Raw genomic sequence first — 24,130 nt, 5'->3', positions numbered from 1 at the left:
ATAAATCATCATAGAATAGGAAAGGGCATTGTTTTACCTGAAATTTCAAGGATTGCAATAATAGTCCAAATAATAATATTATAGATGACTGGTAGACTATAGTTTTTTAAGCAGTTACCTGTTATTCATGTTTTTCAAGGTACATTAGTGCAAATAATTGAGGATATTGGTATTTATCATTTGCTGCCTTGATGGGAACACTATCTTACTCCAATATTCTGAAGCAAACAGATATTAATTGTAATTCCTAAGAAAACTGGAATCCTGTCTGTCATTTCTAGTGCCTTACAGAATGCTGAGTACATAAGAGACACTTAAATATGTTTGGTATTGGGGCACCTGGATGACTCAGTCAGTAAAGCATCCAACTTCAGCTCAGGTCATGATCTCAAAGTTCATGAGTTCGGGCCCCGTGTCTGGCTCTGTGGTGACAACTCAGAGCCTGGAGCCTGCTTCCATTTCTGTGTCTCTCTGTCTCTCTGCCCCTCCCCTGCTCGTGCTCTGTCTCTGTCTCTCTGTCTCTCTCTCTCTCTCTCATAGATAAATAATAAACATTAAAAAAGTTAAAAAAAAAGTTTGTTATTACACAAAATTATAATTACATTTTACTTATGTCAGAACAATTATACAAACACTTAGAAAATAAATGAACTAAATAGCCACATATCCAAATGAATATTGAGCATAGGCAGGATAGTCACTAAAATATTAAACACTTATATTAATATGTGTTATATTAATCTATGCTGTAAGAGTAACAGAATTTATTAGTCATTTGAGTTCACTTACAATATATTGTCTTAATTTAGGATTTAATGGTATAAAGCTCTTCTACCTATCCTATATTTTCAAACTACAGTGTTATTTTCCATATTTCTTAATAATAATTTTATTCCTCACTAAATATTATAACATTTATAGAAAGCCACATAATTCATTAATCATTTTATAAAACATAATCCTCATATGGCTTCATATATTAAACACATCACAAGATTCTAGAAGATATATCCTTTCTCTTCCTTCCTATCTCTTTATTTTCTTTAGTACTGTTTATATTAGAAGTTGCCATACTATTTTTACTATTTTAACCTTTGAATTAAAAAAAATTTCCATCACAGTTCAGTGGAAATATATACTTGGTATATGGGATTAAGGAGGGAAATATTGACCTGAGAAGAATTTGTGATAAAGAAGTAGGTGAAAAGATATCAAGCATAGGGACTAGAAGTAACCAGATAAAGTAGCAAATCCAGAAGAAGCTGTACAGGTCACTCAAAACTGGTGAGCAAGGAGAAAAAGAAATTAAGGTAATAGAGACAAACAAGGAGAAAAATCTTCAGAATTGAGATAGGGATTATATTCTATTCCCAGTGTGGTAAATGTATCTAATGGCATAGGAGTGAATGACCAAGGGAAGTTTATCTTTAACTCTACCAGGTGCAGTGGACTTGATCCACTTCTGGTGGCCCTGGGAATAGGATTACAGTTTTATAGTAATCTCTGTATAATAAAAAATATATAGGAATTTAAAAAAAATAACAGAGTGAGCTGTACATTGGGAAAGTTTATGAGAAGGAATTTAAGAATAGTATGCAATATAGACAGGAAATGATATCATGAAAGAAAAACATTTCTCTGAATAAAATTTTAAAAACTAAAGACTTACAAGCTTCTAAGAAGGAAGTATAAAATTTCTGTAACCCATTGACATACTTAAATTAAAACATATTAAAACACTGACTGTCATTAAAGTTAGTGTTAAGTTGTGTACCATTTAGTAATTTTTTTGGACCCAAGTTAGTTAAGATATAGTGTAATAATGAATAAATTTATGAATAGAATTTAGTGATTCATCACTTACATATAACATCCAGTGCTCATCCCAACAAGTACCTTCCTTAATGCCCATCACCATTTAGCCCATCCTCCCACCCAACACCCCTCCAGCCACCCTCAGTTTGTTGTCTGTAATTAAGAGTCTCTTATCATTTGCATTCCTCTCTACATTTATCTTATTTTCCTTCTCTTCCCTTGTGTTCATATGGTTTGTTTCTTCAATTCCACATATGAATTAAATCATATAGTTGTCTTTCACTAACTGACTTATTTCACTTAGCATAATACATTTCAGTTCCATCCATGTTGTTGCAAATGGCAAGATTTCATTCTTTTTGATGGTTGAGTAATATGTCCATTTTGTGTGTGTGTGTGTGTGTGTGTGTGTGTGTGTGTGTGTATACCACCTCTTCTTTATCCCTTGATCAGTCAATGGACATTTGGGTTCTTTCTGTAATTTGGCTACTGTTGATGGAGCTAGTTGATGGTGTTAGTTGATGGTGCTAGTTAGGGTGCATTTTTTCCTATCCTTTGGATAAATACCTAGTAGTGCAACTGCTGGGTCATAGGGTAGTTGTATTTTTAATTTTTGAGGAACCTCCATCCTGTTTTCCAGACTGGCTGCACCAGTATGCATTCCTACCAGCAGTGCAGAAGGGTTCCCCTTTTCTGATCCTTGCCAACATCTGTTGTTTCCGGAGTTATTAATTTTAGCCATTCTGACAGGTGTGAGGTTGTATCTCATTGTGGTTTTGATTTGTATGTCCCTTTTGATGAGTGATCTTGAGCATCTTTTTCTGTGTCTGTTAGCCATCTGGATGTCTTCTTTGGAAAAGTGTCTATTCAAGTCTTCTGCCCATTGATTTCCTGGATTATTTGGTTTTTGCCTGTTGAGTTTGATAAGTTCTTTGTAAATTTGGATACTAACCTTTCATCCGATACATCATTTGCAAATATCTTCTCCTATTTGTTGGTTGCCTTTTGGCTTCATTGAGTTTTTACTTCTCTGTGCAGAAGGTTTTTATCTTGATGAAATCCCAATAGTTCATGTTTGCTTTTGTTTTACTGTCTCAGGAGACATGTCTAGTAAGAAGTTGCTGTGGCTGAGGTCAAAAAGCCTGTGTTTTCTTCTAGGATTTTGATAGTCTCCTGTCTCACATTTAGGTCTTTCATCCATTTTAAGTTTATTTTTGTGCATGATATAAGAAAGTGACTCAGGTTCATTTATCTGCATGTCTCTGTCCAGTTTTCCCAATATCACTTGTGAAGAGACATTTTCCTCAGAAGAGATTCAAAAGTGATATTCTTTTCTGTTTTGTCAAATATTAGTTGGTCATACATTTATGGGTACAGTTCTGTATTCTGTATTCTGTTCTATCTATCTATGAGTCTGTTTTTTTGCCAATATAATACTGTCTTGGTGATTACAACTTTGTAATACAGCTTGAAGTCTGGAATTGTGATGCCTCCAGCTTTCTTTCTTTTTTTTTTTTTCTTTTTTTCACCATTACTTTGGCTGTTCAAGATCTTTTCTGGTTCCATACAAATCTTAGAATTGTTTGTTTTAGGTCTGTGATGAATGCTGGTGTTATTTTTATAAGGATTGCATTGAATGTGTAGATTTCTTTGGGTAGTATCAACATTTTAACAATATTTCTTCCAATCCAGTCCCAAACATCTGGGATATAGCAAACGTGGTCATAAGAGGGAAGTATATGGCAATATAGGCCTTCCTAAAGAAGTAAGACCTTCCTTATGCCTAAAGATCTGGAAAAAGAACAATAAATAAAGTCCTAAAACAGCACCAGAAGGGTAAAACTAGAGCAGAAATCAATGATAGGGAAATCAAAAAACAGTAGAACAGATCAATAAGACCAGGATATGATTCTTTTAGAGAATTAACAGGATTGATAAATCTCTAGCCAGATTTATCATAAAGAAAAGGGAAAGGACCCAAATGAATAAAATCATGAATGAAAAAGGAGAGATCACAACCAACACCACAGAAATGCAAACAATAATAACAAAATATTATGAGCATTATATGCCAACAGATTGGACAGTCTAGAAGAAATGGACAGATTCCTAGAAACAGATAAGCTACCAAAACTGAAACAGGAAGAAATAGAAAACAGACCTATAACCACTAAAGAAATTGAATCACTAATAAAAAGTCTCCCATCAAATAAGAGTGCAGGGTTGGATGGCTTCCCAGGGAAATTTTATCAAACATTTAAGGAAGAGTTAATATCCATTCCTTTGAAGCTTTTCCAAAAAAAATAGAAATGGAAGGAAAACTTCCAAACTCCTTCTATTAGGCCAGCATTAACATGATTTCAAAACCAAAGACTCCCTAAAAAGAATTATAGACCAATCACCCTGATGAACATGGATTCAAAAATTCTCAATAAGATACGAAAAAAACAAATCCAAAATACATTAAAACAATTATTCACCACAATCAAGTGGAATTTATTCCTGGGCTTCAGGGATGATTCAATATCCACAAATCAATCAACATGATATATCACATTCAAAAACGAAAGGATGGGAACCACATGATCTTCTCAATATATGCAAAAAAATCATTTGAGAAAATACAGCATCCTTTGTTCATAAATATCCTCAAGAAAGTAGGGATAGAAAGAACATACCTCAAGATCAAAAAGACCATTTTTGAAAGACTCATAGCTAATATTATCCTCAATGGGGCAAAACTCAAAGCTTTCTCCCAAAGGTCAGGAACACAACAGAGATATCCACTCTCACCACTATTGTTCAATACAGGGTTGGAAGTCCTAGCCTCAGCAATTAAGCAAAATAACGAAAAGGCATCCAAATCAGTAAGAAAGAAGTCAAACTTTCACTCTTCATAGACAACAATGATACTGTACATGGAAAACCCAAAAGATTCCTATTAGAACTACTAAAACTATGAGAACTAGTACATTAATTCAGCAAAATCACATATAAAATCAACATACAGAAATTTGTTGCATTTCTATACACTAATAATGAAGCAGCAGACAGAGAAATCAAGGAATTGATCCCATTTTTAATTGCCCCCAAAACCATAAAATACCTAGGAATAAACCTAACCAGAGAGGTAAAAGATCTGTCTGCTGAAAACTATTGAAAGCTTATGAAAGAAATTGAAGAAGAGACAAAGAAATGTAGAAATACTGTAATAACTGAAACTCACTCTTGCCTAGTCTAGGCCATAACATGGCTGCTTGAAGTAGAGTTAAGGAAATCAGGGAGCAGGAATGGAAGGCAGGAGTTCTCATTCCTTGGATCCAGGTAGGAGAGTCAGAGCTACAAATAAACCCACTGTTTGGTCTGTTTTCTTTGCCACTATCACATTCACATGGCTTCACCTGGAAGGTGAGGGGAAGACAAAGATTCAATTTAAGGCAATATCGGTTGCTATTGTATACAGTATTCAGAATTTCTTTGTAAAACTGTTTCTAAAACAGTAAAAGAAACTAAACCAAATAGATAAGTAAATGACATATATAATGTTTGGTTGCTTTCTCCCAAACACATCCTATCAATTGTTTTTACTCATGAAAATAGTCTTACTTCCAGTAGGGGGATTCTTCTAAATCTTGGACAAGGAAGACAAAGTCATTAATTTTTAAATGATATAATTTGGAACATGATAAGAAGCGAAAGAATTGGGAATAATGCTACTTAACTAAATTATTTTTTTTCAATGTAGGTAAGATTTCATTACACTGAAACTCAAACCCATCAATCATGCATAAAAAGTCAGTTACAAATGAAGAGTTTATCGTATTTAAGCTCATATATACTTGAGGAACGATGTGGTTATTGAAGCAGTTTAACAGATTTCTCTTTGTGAAAGAATATAAGCATTAAGTTCGTATTTTCAATGTGCACAGAAAATATTATAAAACACTCTTTGAATTAAATAGGTGGCATGGAAAAGCAATGTTTACTGTCTTTTCTTTTATAGCTATCAGTCAGCTCATGTTAGGAAATATCAATTTAAGCAATGATTACCATTTATTATGAGTCAATCATTAACCAGTGTGTGAAAAATATTCTCCCATAAAATAAAATCTGAATATTACTTCCGATCTTTTCATGAAAAGGTGATTCAATTTTTAAAAACATATACACATTTCATTCAGAGAATCTTTACTGTCAAGTGAAAGTAAACATTTGTCTTTAGCCAAATAAGAGAAATTAACAGAAACTCTTTAGTTTTTATTCTTTTTTAAAAATTTTGTTAATGTTTATTTTTGAGAGAGAAGGAGAGAGAGACAGAGAGATAGAGAAAGTGCACACAAGTGGGGGAGGGGCAGAGAGAGAGGAAGACACAGAAAGTGAAGCAGGCCTCAGGTTCTGAGCTGTCAGTGCAGAGCCAAACGTGGGCCTCAAACTCACTAACTGTGAGATCATGTCCTGAGCCGAATTCACACACTCAACCTGACTGAGCCACCAAGGTGCACCAACAGAAACTTTTTAAACAGTTCCAATACAATGGTTAATGTTTGTTTTTTTTGAAAAAAAAAAAATGTTTTCTTAAAACAGACAAGTCTTGCATGTACAAAACGTAACATTATTCCATTAATTTGCACTAATCCAAGATCCTCATGAAGTCACTATAAATTACATTAAAAAATTCAGAATGGAAACCCCCATACACACAGACACATAAACATACACATATTTTTTAGAGTAAATTATTTTCAGGATAACTTTCCTCTAAATAGCAAGTGCATATACTCAATAGTGAGAAGTGAGAATTAGGGAATTTACAGACTTAGAATTTTGAGGTTAGCTTTTGTAAATCCAAGCAAATAAGTAATCATCTTCATATATTACCACCTTTTCTTCTCTCACCTCTCAGTAAGATGTTCCAATCTTCCTCATGTAAAAATCCAGCATCATTCTATTCTATGCCCTCTATCAAGATCAATTACCACTTGCACTTCACTGCAAAATCTATTGAAATAATACATATTCATTGTTTGTATTTCCTCATCTTTCAATTGATTCAGTGGACATGTAGTCCTTGCCTCTCTCTGGAAATGTCTCCTGTGGTAGTCTTATGCAATGTTCTATCTCCTGAGACCAGTGATTTCTCTTGTAAGCACCTTTGTTGACTTTTAAGTAGCAAGGAAGTGACTTAACTAAGTTATGCAACAACTCCTTCTGGATCAAAAGTTCTTTTGCCTCAAAGACAATGTTACTTTTCCTTGTTTTCTTCTTATTTTCCAGAACATTTACTATTCTTTACTGGTTTATTTTTTTATCCCAAATTACCTGGTTCTTATACTCTGGTTTCTCTTCAGATCGTATAAATCTTTCGCCTTTTACCAAATTACCTGGTTCTTTTTCTTATATATTTTAAAATATAGCATGCCCTATCCTCACACATCTCTGAGTATTGATGTCTGGTGTAGGCAGGCTTCCACGTTTCTCCTACAGTGCCAAGAGCCTCACACTATTTCTCTCTGCTGGCTTCCAAATAGAACCAAGGCTTCTTGACTCAGTAGAGGCAAATGAAATAGAATTGAAAGGAGCAGGAAAAGGCCTGCAGTAGGGTCACCATGTTCCTAGAATCTCCTTGCTTTACTCCTTGTGAAAGTTCCCCAGGTTCCATTTCCCATTTATACTGGTTTCCTCAACTCACACACATTCTTCACATGACTCCTATTACTAAAAGAAGAGGAGGAGAAGGAGGAAGGGAAGAGGGAGAAAGAAGAGGAGGGGCAGGGAGAGGGAAAAGAAGAAGAAAGAAGCAAAAGAAGCAGAAGCAGAGGAAGAAGGAGGAGGAGGAGGAGGTGGAGGAGGAGGGGGAAGAGGAAGAGGAAGAAGAAGAAGAAGAAGAAGAAGAAGAAGAAGAAGAAGAAGAAGCAGCAGCAGCAGCAGCAGCAGCAGCAGGTGGAGGAGGAGGAGGAGGAGGAGGAGAGGAAGGGAGAAGAAAAGTAGTGAACAGCTCATAAAATACTGCCACCTCTAGTTCTCCCAAATTCCTGAATCAGTTGCTACTGATAAAAGAACAGAAAAAACAAATGGGAATAGAATTTAGTGACTCATCCCTTACATATAACACCCTGTGCTTATCGCAACGAGTGCCCTCCTTAATGCCCATCACCTGTCTAGCCCATCACCCTGTGTTCTTTCCCTCTAGCAATCCTCAGTTTGTCCTCTATAGTCAAAAGTTTCTTTTATAGTTTGCCTCTCTGTCTATTATTTTTCTTTCCTCTGTGTTCGTTCATCTGTTTTGTTTCTCAAATTCCACATTAGTGAAATCATATGGTATTTGATTTTTTTCTGACTTATTTCTCTTAGCATAATACACTCTAGCTTCATCCACATCGTTGCAAATGGCAAGATTTCATTGTTTTTGATGGCTGAGTAATATTCCACTGTATGTATGTGCGTGCGTGCGTGTGTGCGTGTGTGTGTGTGTGTATACCACCTCTTCTTTATCCATTCTTCAGTTGATGGACATTTGGGCTGTTTCCATACTTTGGCTATTGTTGATAGTGCTGCTATTAACATTGCAGTGCATGTTCCCCTTCAAATAAATATTTTTGTATCCTCTGGGTAAGTACCTAGTAGTGCAATTCTGGATCATAGGGTAGTTCCATTTTTAACTTTTTGAGGAAACTCCATACTGTTTTCCAGAGTGGCTGCACCAATTTGAATTCCCATTAATAGCGCAAATGGGTTCGCCTCTCTCCTCATCTTCGCCAACATCTGTTGTTTCCTGTGGGGTTGATTTTAGTCATTTTGACAGTTGTGAGGTGGTATCTCATTGTAGTTTTGATTTATATTTCCCTGGTGATGAGTGATGCTGAGCATCTTTTCATGTGTCTGTTAGCCATCTGTATGCCTCTTTCATAGTATTCCGTTTTAATAAGGTATTCGGTACATGCTCAGTGAATGAATGAATAGATGAAAACAAATGGAAATGATACTTTGAATGGGAAAGTAGTCTAATACAGAAGGTGATTGTCATTATTCTAAGTGGTATATAAACAAAGCCTTTCAATTCCTTTTAAAGTAGTCACTAAACATGACTCACATTTAATTCAAATAAAAGTGTCACATAAAGCAATACTATAGTTTTATCTTTGACATATCAGTTTTTATGAGATGCTAAGAATTTGACAAAATATTTAAGCATGTATATTCAACTATCAAGGAATATTTATGTAATATTGGTCAAAATTTGAAGTAAATACTCATTTTTAATGATACAGGATGGACCATCATTTTAAATAACTTATCTACTTGTAAAATAAAGTAAGATTTTCTCATAGGAATATAATCTTGCTGGGGAAGAAGTTTTTTATCAATATCCAATATTTGTAAATAGATTCTATAACTTTTTAAAAATATATTGGAGTTATACATAAAACATAAATGTATCTGAGTAGAAATCACAATAAAGGAAGAACCATCTTCCACTTTCCTATGTTGTTAATTTAGGAGAACATTCACTTATTCATCCTCTTGCCAAGAGATTAGTAAAGACTTCATTAAATACTGGATTTGAGCTCTAGAATGTGTCATCCACTCAGCACTATTCTTGCTGAGTCATCAAAATACACAGAGCTAAAAGCATTAATTTCCCCTTAAAAGTATTCTTGAAAGCTGTGCTGTTTCAGAAACAGAAGCAAAGTCAGCTGAAAAAGTACAGTTAAATTCACCTTTAAGTGGAAACGTATTTAAAAAATCAATTTTGAGTGACATGTTTTTATTTATTATAGGACAGAATTTAATCCAACTAGGTTTTTATTTTTTTAGGAAATTTAATATATTGCTCAATCCTGTATACCTTTCACATTGAAATGTTAGTCCTATTTTTACGGTTTCAACTGTTGGATTTAATCCTTTGTCTCAGAGGGTTTAACTAATGTATTCCAAAGCCCTGACTTGCAATATGTTGCAAGAAATAATTTTGAAAAGACAAGGCAGAGAAACCTGACAAACAAAGTTGCTCCTTGCTGCAAATTTGAAGGCTCTCCTCACCTGGTATACAGGATAATCAAAACCTGATTTATACTTATAGGAATGAACATTTCTGATTGACAAATTATAAGGCGACCCTTCCTATTTGCTGCAAATTCATATAAATTAAGTTAAATAATACTTCTTGTCATTCTTGATTTTTTTTTCATTTTAATGTCCTTAACAGTCTAAACCTAATTACTTTTCAGAGCATTTCTCAAATGATGGCAACAAGTGAAGCAATTTTAAATAAGTACCTCAGCATCCGAGGGAAACCAAAAGTTTACATAAGCCAGCGATCACAAAATAATCATGATCATTCCCACAAGCCTGATGCTAAGAGTTTCTGAGTTTCTGAGACAGAGTTTCTCAGATAGCTCTTTTGCCCAAAGAAATCACTTCAAATTTGGGAAATCTAGATACATCTAAACCCATATATAAAATATTTTAAGTAAATCTTTTGACATTTCTCTGTTTTGACCATGATTGTGAAGGTGACTCTGTGAGTTTTGATACACACAGTTATGACTGATACAAATGAAAAGGTGTATAGTTTGGGATTTATTTCTGTATACAAATAAACTCTTCTGTTGCTCACTGTTTTTTTGTTTATTAAACAAATCTAAATATTCAAGGGCCATCTTCCTTTTTGTTTAATGAAATAAAATCTAAGATGTTGTTTAAAATTTAGAAGTATTTATTGAAAGGTAAAATAACAAATGAGAACAGTGCAGATATTTTAGATAAGATACCTACATGACTTGGGTTTTGCCCTAGCCCATTAGGATTTTGCAAAATTCTACACTGTAAATATCTGTATTAAAAATGTGTAACCAGGGCGCCTGGTTCACTTAACCAGTTAAGTGTCTTACTTGATCTCAGCTCAAGTCTTAATCTCAGGGTCGTGAGTTCAAGCCTTGCATTGGGCTCTGCACTGGGCATGAAGCCTACTGGAAAAAAAAGTAGTGCAATCTATCCCATCAAAATTCGTTTCACAAATGAAAAGAAAAAGGACTTTTGAAATCCACCTTACTTTAAGATTTGGAAACCCATCAACGGAAAATTACATTTTTTCACTTATAGAAAAAAAGTTTGGTACTATTGGAGTTTCAAAATTGCTTTACATTTTATTTTATAATTCTCAATTCTGGTTAAAATTTTTTAATTATGTTACATGGCAACCTGTTAATCTCTTGTAAATACTATCAGTGGGAATAAAAAGTCTAATGCTGCAAATATGCTAAATTATGTTTAACTTTATTCAAACTGGAAATTATTTTATTAAGAAAGTGTTTGATAACCTTCATTTTAAATTTGGAAATTTCCTTAGAGTAGGTGGTCATTATTCTGGTTCTAACTAAACTAAACAGGTTACTGTTTAGTTCTTGGCTGTAGATACATTTTTAGCTATGTGATTCTATAATTGTGAATAATATATCTCTATCATATATAGATATATATATGATATATATATACTTTCTACCTTTTATTTGTGAAAACAAAGGTATACTTATACTATAGCCTCATAATACACATATGCCAAAACCTATAATGAACGAATTATTCATCCAATAAGTGTTTGTAAAACACACTCTGTGCTAAGAGCTGTACTTAGCAAGACAGGTTTTCATGGGATCAGATTGTGACTTGGTCTTCACTATGCTTATTTTGGGGGTGGTGAAATTACTATAGTTCCACCTACAAGCTTCACCTAGTTTCACCTTTCTGTTTCTTTGAGAGTCTGTGAATGTAGCTATAATCATGTCTCCAGAAACACTGCACATTTGTTCAGAACCTGTTTTTGTTTATTTCATTACTTGCCTGGAATTACATCTTTCTCAAGTTCCACTTGTTTCTGAAAAGAATTGTGCACATTGGAGAATAAAAAGAATTGAACACATTGAGATAGCACACAATTTTACTTAATATCCTTTAACATATTTGTAACATATAAACTAAATTAGATCTTACCTTATCTTAACTAAAATCATCCCTAACTTGCGTACATTAAAATATTCTACATTTACAAAATAAGATGATGTATGTAAATTGAGATTTATGACCTACGTGTATGCCATATTTTATTAAAACTAATAATCAGTATATAAGAGAACAAGTAATCCTTGGGAAGAGGTAAGATTTGCCCTGAAGAATAACATCACAGAACTGCATTTCAAATTCTTACTTCTTCCTGCCTTAATATTTTATACTGACTCTTCTTATCCCTTTTAAAATTTTCAATCAGTGGTTTTCTCTTTCACTCTAATTTTGCAATTAATTCCTTCAATACTGCCTGTGATTAAGGATATCTGGCAAAAAAAAAAAAAAAAGAAAGAAAAATATGTATTAAGAGCTTAATGACCTTTTGACAGCCAAAATATACAGTCCAAAAAAAGAAAGAGAAAGAGATTGAGTTAAATAATAATGGGGAGGAATTATAAACAACTAGATCTATTTTCCCAAGCAGTTATTGTACTGAAATTATAATACCTTACTTTGCAAATGACCTTTGTTAATCCTTCTTTTATAAAACCCAGAGCACTCCTTCAAATAAATGTCTTCATACACACATATATACACAATAGACCTAACTGCACAATAAAGGCTCAGTTATATCAAAAACATTTAAAATGTTAGTTACCTGGGGCGCCTGGGTGGCTTAGTCGGTTGAGCGTCCGACTTTCGCTTAGGTCATGATCTCGCGGTCCGTGGGTTCGAGCCCCGCATCGGGCTCTGTGCTGACTGCCAGCTCAGAGCCTGGAGCCTGTTTCAGTCTGTGGCTCTCTCTCTCTCTGACCCTCCCCTGCTCACGCTGTCTCTCTCTCTCCTAAAAAAAAATAAAAAAAATAATAATAAAATAAAATATTAGTTACCTAATGAAGTGACATGAAAAATGTTTAACAGTCAGTACATCATTGACTCAGACCAATCAGAGCAGAGGATGTAACACAGCTGTTCTGGTGCAGATCCAGTCGCCTATATAAGGTAACACTTACCGTATCCTTGTATATTAATGCAAAAAATAAAAAGACCATATTTATCTCCTTACAAGTATTTTATTCCTTCGTGTAATAGAAAAATGAATTATTATATTTTTCGGTGAATTTTTCTTAATAATTATGCACCCTTGTGCCCATAAAACAGTATGTGACCAAGACTTTTCATTGTCAAGGCAGCCAGGAAAATGCTGAAAAATGTAGAAGTAAATGGTAGAACCATTGGTTTCCATTCACTGGTTGTTGATAGTGTGTACCTTAACACTAGTTCTTCTTTTAGTTCCTGAGTTAGAAACATTGGGTTAAGACACTAAAAATGCTTCATTTGCAGGAATCTAAAGCTTCTACTTCACTTATGCCATATTTTCTACAGATAAAAACACACACAGAACAGTATGCTAATATAATCACATATAAAACATACTGTAAGAGTTTTATTTCAATATAATTATTTTGTAAAAACTTATCTTCTTAATATTTAACCCATATTTATAAGTTTATGTGTATATAATGTATTAGCATATGTGCACATCTATAATACTTGCTAAATACAAACAACTTATTACGTGTTTACAATTCTATGTCAAAGCTCATGATAAATTTAATAATTATGCAAAAAATTAGCAGAAAGCAATTTCAGGAGGAAAATATTTCTAGAATTATTTTCCTTTCTTTGCAGAAATATTACACATGGAAAATATTTTCAGTTTCAAGAATATCTGCTGCATTTTACTTCTAGAAAATGTATTTCTGGTTCATGAATTTCTAATACTAAAATAATGCCATTTTAATGATAATTATGCAATTATAATAATAATAACTTCTTGTGACAGTTACTTTTTGGGTACTTTCTCTTAGGATACTATATGAATCTTTTGCATTTATTCAATCATTAAACAAATCTTTATTGAAAGTATTTGATGTAGAAGGCACTATTCTATTTACTGGAGACACATTAGTGAATAAGGATGCAGTTGGAGAGGAGTTTACTAGCAAAACAAACAAAGGAGAAGAACAAAAGCTGACCCAACCACTCAGACCAGGTGTGGTCAGAGTGTGCAGTTGCGATGAAATCTGTTCATTCATTTCACTGAAGATAGTAACTTTGTCCATTTAGCTTTTACCCACTTTTTATGGATTTTAGAGAAAGAGTATCTTCATTCTTCTATCTGTGAAAAGAACTTCATAAATTACTTTTATTAACAAAAAGTAAAAAGAAATACCTTATTAGGTATTAACTAACAAAAATTGTTACATTTCTAATCACTGGCATTAACAGATTGAAAATGTTTACAAAAAGCTAACACATTTTCTGGATTTTAATTTTTTTAGAAGCCTATCTTCAACAGTAAACCAGATGGAATTTTTTGAAATTTACTTAATTTTGCACGATTTTCTGATTTTACAGAAAACATATGTTTCATCGGCATATTTTTAAAGTGACATATTTTATATTCACACATTTATCAGCTATCCAGCCTGACATGGAATGCATTATCATGTGGAAGAGGTCTACATTTATCTCCAAAATAGACTCTTGTGTCTCATGTAAAGATTTAATCCTTCATGAGCAAATGGAACTTGCACCTGACTGGGAGGTCGTGACAATCCTTACCTTACCTTACAAAGAGCAAAGCACTAATAAAATAGTCTGTTCCTCCTTTGGCTGGATTATAGAACACAAATAATAAACCAGGAAAATACTGCCTAGTGTTGTTAATGAAAAGGTGACCAGAGTCACACATTTTCCTTCATGCTAACTGTTCATGTTCAGAAACTTTGAAATAAGACAGAAGATAAAATGAAAAGAATGTAAAATGAAAAAAGCTCAATTCTATGACAAGGCCTCTGTGCAACATATTATTCCATAATTTTTACTCTTGTAGTTAAACTAATGTCTTTGGTTGGGGAAACAATGTCTTTCAAACACAGAAAAGCTTTATGGACTATTTTTTTTCTTTTCTTTTTTTTAAATGTTTTATTTATTTCTAGGAGAGAGAGAGAAAGACAGCGTGAGCAGGGGAGGGTCAGAGAGAGAGGGAGTCACAGACTCTGAAACAGGCTCCAGGCTCTGAGCTGGTAGTCAGCACAGAGCCCGACGCGGGGCTCGAANGGGAGTCACAGACTCTGAAACAGGCTCCAGGCTCTGAGCTGGTAGTCAGCACAGAGCCCGACGCGGGGCTCGAACCCACGAACCGCGAGATCATGACCTAAATGAAAGTTGGACGCTTAACCGACTAAGCCACCCAGGCGCCCCTGACTAATTTTTTTCTTACACATGCCCATGTAAAATAATTTATTCAAGGTAAACACCTAGAAACAGATTGCTAGTTTTTTGTTCATTAACATGTTCAAGACTATTCTATACTTTGTATGTTTTCTAAAGCTGGAATGAGTGTTTTATGTAATTTCAAATGTGGTAGTGTGAAATAAAGGCTCAACATTTTTGCACTTCTTGCTAAAGGCTTGGAACACCATTTCATGCTCCTGGATCATATGTTAATCAGCTTTTCTCTGATAGGCTGAGATAACAAATCACCCTCAAAAATCCCAGCAGTGTGCAACAAAGATTATTTCTAACTAACAACTATTCTCATTTGGCCCTGGCTCTGTCTTAGGCTGTGATTTTGCCCAAGGATGTGGCTTTGTTCTATACTGTACATTGCCTGAAATCCATATTATCTTCTTCATTCCAGGATCTAGGATGAGGGAGGAGCTCCTGCTTAAAATATACTCTTCTTATGGAAGAGGAAAAATGTAAGAACTGGAATAAACACTCAGCTCTGTAACCATCTGTTCATATATGGCATAGGTCATGTGCAATCACATATCAATGGCCAAAGCAAGTTAAATGGCCACATCCAAAACTAGTGGAAAAACCTCAATGGTTAGAGTTAAAAAAACAAATAACAAAAATTGATGAGAATTTGGAGCAACTCTATACTCTTGTATGCTGATTGTACAAACATCTGGAAAAGTTTGGTAGTTTTTTTATACATTTAAATGATATACTAAGTCGTCCTCTTTTACACTCTTTCTCTCCTCTCTCTCTCTTCTGTTTGATTCTGTTCCTGTTTGATTCTGTTATTTTGATGCACTGGAGACAATCTGCTACACATCCTCTGCTTTGTGTATGTCTGGTCTATTCCTTTTGACTTGAAAGGAATATTGTCCTCATGCCTAACGGGGGTGGGGTGGACCTTACCTGAGATCACATTTTGAGTGACTGAGTTCTGGATTTGATCGTTTTAAGTGCAAAAGAGTTAGGTGACAGTATATTAAGATTGACTGCCATTATCTAGAAAGTTCAAACTAAGCCAGATATTTTTGAGAGCTTTGAATCATTGAAATTGCAAGAAAATGAGGCAAACAGATTTAATTACACTTTCAAGTGATTGGCTTTTGAAAACACCTTTTTCAATATGAAGCGTTGACCCCTTGAATAAGCAGACTCTATTAAACAAGTCTAGACATTTAGAAATTTCAATTACGCTCTTAATAGTTTATGTTGTGCTATGTCAATATTATAAATATTCTATGTTTGGGTTCAATGGCATATGCTTGGGTTCAATATTAATTTCCATGTTCTTATTCTGCTCTCATTCATGTTCTTTACTATTATTTTCAGCAGTAAAGCTTTTACATCGCAAACAGAAAAATATTATGTTCTTATTCCAAAATTGTCAATAAGCAATTTTTAAATTAACTCTTAAGCAGAAACAAACTGGTGCTTCGAGGTTTTAAGATGCAATTTAGGTTCTAGGGTAAATATTTACTTTGAAAGGAAAATGAAAATAGCCATTTTAATTTTTTAAATTTAATTTAAAGAATTAATATGTTCTTAAATGACTCATTATACATCAGCGAGTAAAAGATATGTTTAACTTTATAGTTTACTTATCAAACATTAACAATGTGTTTCCTAATTCTTCAAAGAAAACACAATGCTTGTTATAAAATTGTTTAGTAAGACTTTTTTTTTTTTAATATTTTTATTTATTTCTAGGAGAGAGAGAGACAGCGTGAGCAGGGGAGGGTCAGAGAGAGAGGGAGTCACAGACTGAAACAGGCTCCAGGCTCCGAGCTGGCAGTCAGCACAGAGCCCGACGCGGGGCTCGAACCCACGAACCGCGAGATCATGACCTAAGTGAAAGTCGGACGCTTAACCGACTAAGCCACCCAGGCGCCCCAGTTTAGTAAGACTTTTGAAATTAAACACACTAAATATTTTAGTGTAAATATTTTTTCTGGGATACATCAAAGATGTTGTTTAGCATTAAGACAAATCTGTACAGAAATTCTGTACACAAATTCTATCTTTTTCATTTCAAATTTTGGAAATGTAATTTTACCTAAGTCTTAGGAAATTCATTTGTAAAATGAGGATACAAAATCATTCTTTAAGGTTATTTTCAGGTACACTCTGGAGGAAATAAATGTGAATTGCTTGGCACAATTTCTGATATGTCCCAGGAACTAGATAAATGGCAAACATGAGAAGTAGTACATTATAATGCTAAAATTATAACAATAATTAATAATACGATTGTATTGCTCTGCCTAAGTTTATACACATGCAACTAGAAAATAAGAAAATCCTGTCATATTTAATGTTTGTGCTGTTGTTCATGCTGTGTATTATTCTTAAAACTTCTTTTCCAATCCCTCCAAAATTCTATGTCATAAAATGTGGCTGCTCTTCTTCGCAGCTCTCACATTCATAAAACATTTGTCAGTTCATGCTGAACATTTCTCTTTTCTAAGCTTCTACCCCGTATCAGTTTTAGTTAGTTGGATACATGCCTGCTTCACTTATGAGATTCTAAACATTCTCATTGGAAATTAATACTGAACCCAAACACAGACCATCAGAATTTTACAATATTGACATAACACAATATAAACCATTAGGAGCGTAATTGAAATTTCTAAATGTCTAGATTTGTTTGATAGAATTTGCTTATTTAAGGGGTCAATACTGCATATTGAAAAAGGCATTTTCAAAAGCCAACCACTTGAAAGTGTAATTAAGTCCGCTTGCTTTCATTGTCTTGAAATTCCAATGATTCAAAGTTCTCAAAAATATCTGGCTTACTTTGAATGTTTAAGACAATGGCAACCAATCTTTAATATACTATCACTGACATGAAATAAGGACACAACTCTTCTTTCCCAGTAGAACACATTTCAGTTCAGTCACCTGTGTCTCCCCTTATAACTAAGAGGAAAGAGAACTCATCTGCATTTCCAGGTATGGATGCTAATCAGTGTTGGCCATTTAGTGTTCAGCATGTCCCAGGTGACTTCTGAAGCTCAACATGGGGGAAATGTGACTTGAGTGGTGCAGATCAAAGGAAAATTTTACATTACATGTTTGGGAAAAATGTCTTTCTCCCTCATTCCCTCATGTCTCCCCTTGTTTGAAAAGAAAAAAGGAAGAATTCGACCCTAACCACCACTGATAGCTATCTGATGATCATGAGAGGCACTTAGTCTCAGATAGAACACTCTGAGCCAGTACTGCAGAGCTGGGACACTAAGTATACCTGACCCCTCCTTACATCACCAAGCCAACTGATCACACAATGCCAAGTTCCAATTTTACCTCTAGACTCCCAACTGGTAAAATAATAATTTTTTATATAAAAAAGTTTGTATCATGATTTTAAGTTATTTCAGCTAAAAGCATTGTTCCAGAGAGGGACAAAAATTACTAATATCATTTGCCAGAAGAAAACAGAGCATTGTTTGTCTTAACTAGAAATGTTTCTTTCTTTTTTTTTAATTTTTAATGTTTTATTTATTTCTGAGAGAGAGAGCCTGAGCAGGGGAGGGTCAGAGAGAGAAGGAGACACAGAATCTGAAGCAGGCTCCAGGCTCTAAGCTTGCTGTCAGCACAGAGCCCAACATGGGACTCGAACCCACGAACCATGAGATCATGACCTGAGCCAAAGTCAGATGCTTAACCGACTGAGCCACTCAGGTGCCCCTGGAACTGTTTCTTTTTATCAGCATAGAAATCTCTAGTTAGGCAGTTTAGGGCAGCTCTGTGGTCTCATTAGTGATCCACTTCTGTCTACTGGATGTTTCAATCTCATTGTGTGATTTCTGCCTTAGAGATTAGCAATCACACACATTCTGGGCCATAGTTTAGGCCAAGCAAGTAGGGAACCATAGGTACCATTCATGGTTACATTAACTTTCTAGACAGACCTTCCTGAGGTCTGCAACATACATACTTCACTGGCCGATAGTTGATAACTTTGTTATAACTAGTTGTAAAGGAGGATAAGAAATGCCTTTCTTCTGGACATTATTGTTCTCAACTAAATAATGTAGTTCTCTTACTAAAGAAGAAAAAGAGATGGGTATTGAGGGACATCTCTTCATGGAGATGAAGATAATGAAATTTTAGGACAATGATTCCTAACATTTTGTTTTTGATAACCAGAAGTACTTTAATAGTTTATTAACCCCCAATATGACATAAATAGCTACTGATGATGGGGCCAAATTCATTTGTGAATATTTCTGAATAAAAGCTCAATTCTTCAAGCATTTGAAATCAACAATGTAGTCATTCAGTGCACTAAAAAGAAGGTACCTATATTCCACTGTATTGGTAATGTTAAAAAAAACAAATAATGGTTTAATGAATGTTGATTATGTAAAGAATAATGATATACACAAGGGGAAATTATGGTTTGTAGATAATAAATTACCCTTTGTTATAAGCCCACATTATAACATACATTTGTAGAAAGGCATCCAGGGGTACAGACCACGAAGTTCCAATGCTTTAAAGTATCTTTATTGGAAATAATTTAAAAATTTAAGAAGAAAGTTGGTATCTGTAAATATTTTTAATATGCCTAAGTTATAATATATCTAGCTCAAGCTTAAACATTATTAATGATTTCATGAGGCTTTAGCCCTATGATATGATTTTAGTAATAGCTGGCCGCAAGCCTGGTATTGGAAATAAATCCTGGTTATGTAACAACTATAACATTTATTCACATTGTATTGATATACATATTTCAAGAACAAAAAGTACTGGATTTCCATGTATTTACTGCCACTGGATTTTTCTAAAGAAATTTATTTCGTACTGCTATAAAAATTCAGGCTGCTATTTCATTAGCCAGAATTTAAATATTATTAAATAAACTAATTCAGCAATCCTAACAACAAAAGTTTTTTCAAGTAAAGGAAAAGCTAGTAGTCTTGACTAGTACAATTATTGTCATTTATCAGAAATCAAGTTTTGTTTTACCGGCATCTTTGAGCCAGTGGCTTGTTCATCCTGACCACATGGCAAAGAAGCTATAAGTGAATATTCTCTTCTTCATTTTAGAGACGAAGTCTGTGAACTTTGAATGCTTCCCTCAATTGATTCAGCTCGTTATTTTCTGCTTTAATTTGAGTTTCCATAAGCATCTGGAATCTAATAGTCAAAATGCCAGTCATAGCACATTTCTCTCAAAGCAGTTATAATAATATAGCATTTGGAATTTTCAAGTAAAGGAGATGCAGTAATGTATACTTAAGGAATTCAAGTCATTTTCCTGGTTAAGAAAATTATTTTTGACTTGTTTTCTAGACAGATAAAGAACAATAACAATTAAATTGCATCTCCCAGGACCCTTAGTAAGTCTGATAATTAGAAAAACACTTTTAAGGTTTGAAAAGAGAATATGTATCTCAAAAAAGAACCACTTAAACATTTAATACTTTTCTAAATATCAGGAAGTAAACTAAATTCATCTGTCCTTGCTAAGGTCTCTCAACCCCAACCCTCTCTCTGCATCTTCCTGAATATTACATGAGTCAATGCTACTGTCAAGTTTTACTGAATTTCTGTAGTAACTTCAGAATTTGACTTACCTGCAGCTTATGTTCCACTTAAAAATCCATTCCATCTCTAGGGAGAGGCCATGATTTTCTTCTGCATAAAATTTCAATGATTTCATTGTTCAGAATGAAGTCCAAACTCTAATATATCACCGGACTGGGCCTGACTACACCTCCAGTCTCATACCCACACTTCACTCCAGAAACACCAAATGCTTTCAATATCTACAATGCCCTGTACACTCTCAAAATTCTTAGTCTTTGCATCTGTTGTTTCCATTGCCTTGGGTAATCACTGTTCTCACTGGACTAACTTCTGAGGTTTGGGCATTATAAGACTATTTAGTATACAAATGAAAGAATGACTTTCTTCTTTTATAATCTTTATTTAAAAGAAGGAAACATCTGTAAATTTGCACCCACAGTATATTTGAGAGACTAGGCCTGAGATATTATCTTCTTCTCCCTGTATGTTTCAAGATTTAACCCAAAAGTAAAAACTTCAAAGCAAAATTACAGGACTAAAATAGTTACAAACTTTGGATTACATAGACATTCATTGTAAATATCTAACTGGTTTAATCAGGTGCCAATAGTATCCCAGTTTTCTTGTGTCACCGTGATGTCCTGGTGACCCAGTGGGAGGTAGTCAGCAGGTCAAAAACCTAGGTGACCTATGACATAAGTGTTTTATTCCCAGTTTTATAAAGCTACTGTTCTCACAGAAGCCATATTGAAGATTGCAAGCCATTCTAGAACTGACCCCTGTATTGGGGCTTGACTTTGATGATCACATGTAAAACTATAGTCCTTTACACATAAGCCTCAACTCCAGGTGTAAATACAAAATCCAGGGGAATATAGTTGAGTTCTGTAATAAAGGACCATTTCTGACTATATTACCAATAATACAAGGCTGTTTTTAGTGTCTTCTCTGTTCTTTCTTCAGTTATAGCTTAAAGTCAAGGGAATTCATGGCAGGTGGTACATCTTTTCAAAGAGTCTCAGTCTTGTTCATTTAATTAGTACATACATATACAAACACACATTTTTTTTCCTGTTTCTTAAGTAATTTGAAAACTTAATTCCCCCCATCATTTTACTACAGAACAAAGAAGTGTCTCTTAGACAGTAAATTTTGGAAATCACTAACTAGACTAATGTGGACAGTAAAGCGAGACAAAACACAAACATAGAAATAAAAACAAAACTTAGACAATTAGCTTTGTGTAGCACTTTTTGTCTTTAAGTAATGTTACAGTTCAGCTGCATTTCACCTCGTTGTCTCACATTCATTTGTCAGCCCTAAAATGGTAATTATAAAATGTAATGACATCTATGTCATTAAATAATCTACATGTTTACTAATAGTGATGCCATTCTATGATATGAATATACTAATCTACTAATACTAGGATTTATATTATGTGTACATAGGAAGGAATGAGACGAAGTTTTGAAAGTTTGCAAAAGTTATTGTTAGGAAAAAACAAATCATAAAATGATAGCATAAAGGTACACATTTTCTTTACTGAAGGAGAATGAACAGTATTCATGGAAACATACATGTGCATTTAAATATATGTGAAAAAGAAAGAGAGGGACACAACAGATGACAAAAGACAGCGATATTGAGAGGGAGAAAAGAAGATGACATCCATACTTCATTCTTTATAGTTCTTTATGATTTTGATTTTAGCCATGGAGATATATTAATGTAACGTTACCTTGGACAATTAAAAATATATATATGTAAGTGTACATCACCATACACATTTCCCAAACTAAAGTTAGAAATAAAACAGCTTTCAATATGCTTAAGCTTGAATTTTGGAAAGTAACACTGTAAGAGTTCTGGGTGTATTATTTAGGTTTTACAGTCATGCTCCTCTTTAGCACTTTTTAACAGAAGAAATACAAACATTTAGCTTCTAAAGAAAATTGCAAAGGAAGACCCAGAATTACTAGCCTCTCAGAAACAATATAGAAAACAATGAGTACTCACTATTTGAATCCATTGCTAATATATTCATTTTATAAATGTCAATTCATGGTAAATGAAAAGTTTATGATATCCCGTATATTTGTATCATTATAAATTTTGTATTATTGTGATACAGAAATCTGGAACAAACCCTGTAGATTATGTGAGACGCAATGCACATAAAATAATATACTTCTTTTTCATATATAACGCAAACGGATGAAAAATGGATTGGATTGAAAAGAATTCCTATTAGGGCGCCTGGGTGACTCAGTGGGTTAAGCGATTGACTTCAGCTCATGTGATGATCTCATGGTTTGTGACTGCTTTGGGATCTCTGCTGTCAGCACAAAGCCTGCTTCAGATCTTGTCTCCCTTTCTTTGCCCCTCCCCCACTCGCTCAGAAGCGCGTGCAAACGCACTCTCTCTCTCTGTGTGTCTCTCAGAAATAAACATAAAAAATTAAGAGAGAGTACTCATCATAATATTTTTGCAAGACAACCACAAATCTCGTTTTCCTGTATCATTTCATGTAGTTTATTTATAGTGTTCAATCAACATTAGAGCTCATGTGTCTTTGCCAAGCCAGATAAACACTCAACAAAATTTTAAGGAAGTAAATGTTCTAAAAGTGGACGTGGAACTGTGTCATACACTTGAAACTAACATAGCATTGTGTGTCAAGCATACGCAAATAAAAATATTTTCAGAGGAAGAAGTTATAGCATTTAGCACCTGAAATTAAAACCAAGATGGATAATCAGACACATGCCTGCCAAACTTTCTCTGTCTGAAAATTATAAATTTGAGAGAAGCAAAATGAATATGTATACCATATTCTGATATTCCTTTCTCTTATCCAGTGGTAAATGAGTACAGAAAAGATATTCTCAGGTCTCTCATTCCCACCATCATATTTTTTTTGTTGTTGAGAGTTGTTGAAATAATCACATTAAGCTCATCTCCTGACAATCACCATGAAAATGACTGAGCACTGCACATAGCCTAAAGCAAATGTGATTCATCATTCTCATTTAAAACTGCCAACATATCATAGTTTAAATACATTTGTGAATTTTTCAGCCATTTCTTTACTTAAAGAATGGAAAATTATGGGAAAGAAGCCAGAGAAAACGTGAACTCTATGAGGGCAGGCTAAATTTATTTCCCATCCTTATATTGCATGCATGTACATGGTTCCCCAAAACAACAGTGTTGAGCAAACATTTATTGTTGAATAAATTATGAAAATGATGAAACCAATTTACCCACATCTTTCACAAAATAAGCTGGAAGATAAATTAATTTTTTCCAGGAGATAGTGATTATGCAGTGGTGAGAATACTAGGCACAGATATTGAGAGTTTATTCAAGGGTAGTATCAACATCAGTTAGCTTTCCAAATATCATTAACTCATAAAAGCCTTACAAATGTGGTGCCATTTGTCTTGTCCAGAACTTA

General features: G+C 34.1%; 1 long non-coding RNA gene across 1 annotated transcript in view; it reads right to left on the bottom strand.

Annotated features, from left to right (window-relative positions):
- LOC120222989 overlaps nt 1-6,886 on the bottom strand; it is a 149,565-nt gene extending 142,679 nt beyond the window's left edge. Inside the window, exon 1 of the long non-coding RNA XR_005526161.1 lies at nt 6,712-6,886. This is a non-coding gene — a long non-coding RNA (uncharacterized LOC120222989). The remainder of the gene's footprint in view (nt 1-6,711) is intronic.
- Nucleotides 6,887-24,130: the final 17,244 nt, after the last annotated feature.

The sequence above is a fragment of the Hyaena hyaena genome, unplaced genomic scaffold (assembly GCF_003009895.1).
Source record: "Hyaena hyaena isolate Hyena2069 unplaced genomic scaffold, ASM300989v1 scaffold_934, whole genome shotgun sequence".
Lineage (NCBI taxonomy): Eukaryota > Metazoa > Chordata > Mammalia > Carnivora > Hyaenidae > Hyaena > Hyaena hyaena.
This window is presented reverse-complemented; position numbering and strand designations above follow the sequence as displayed.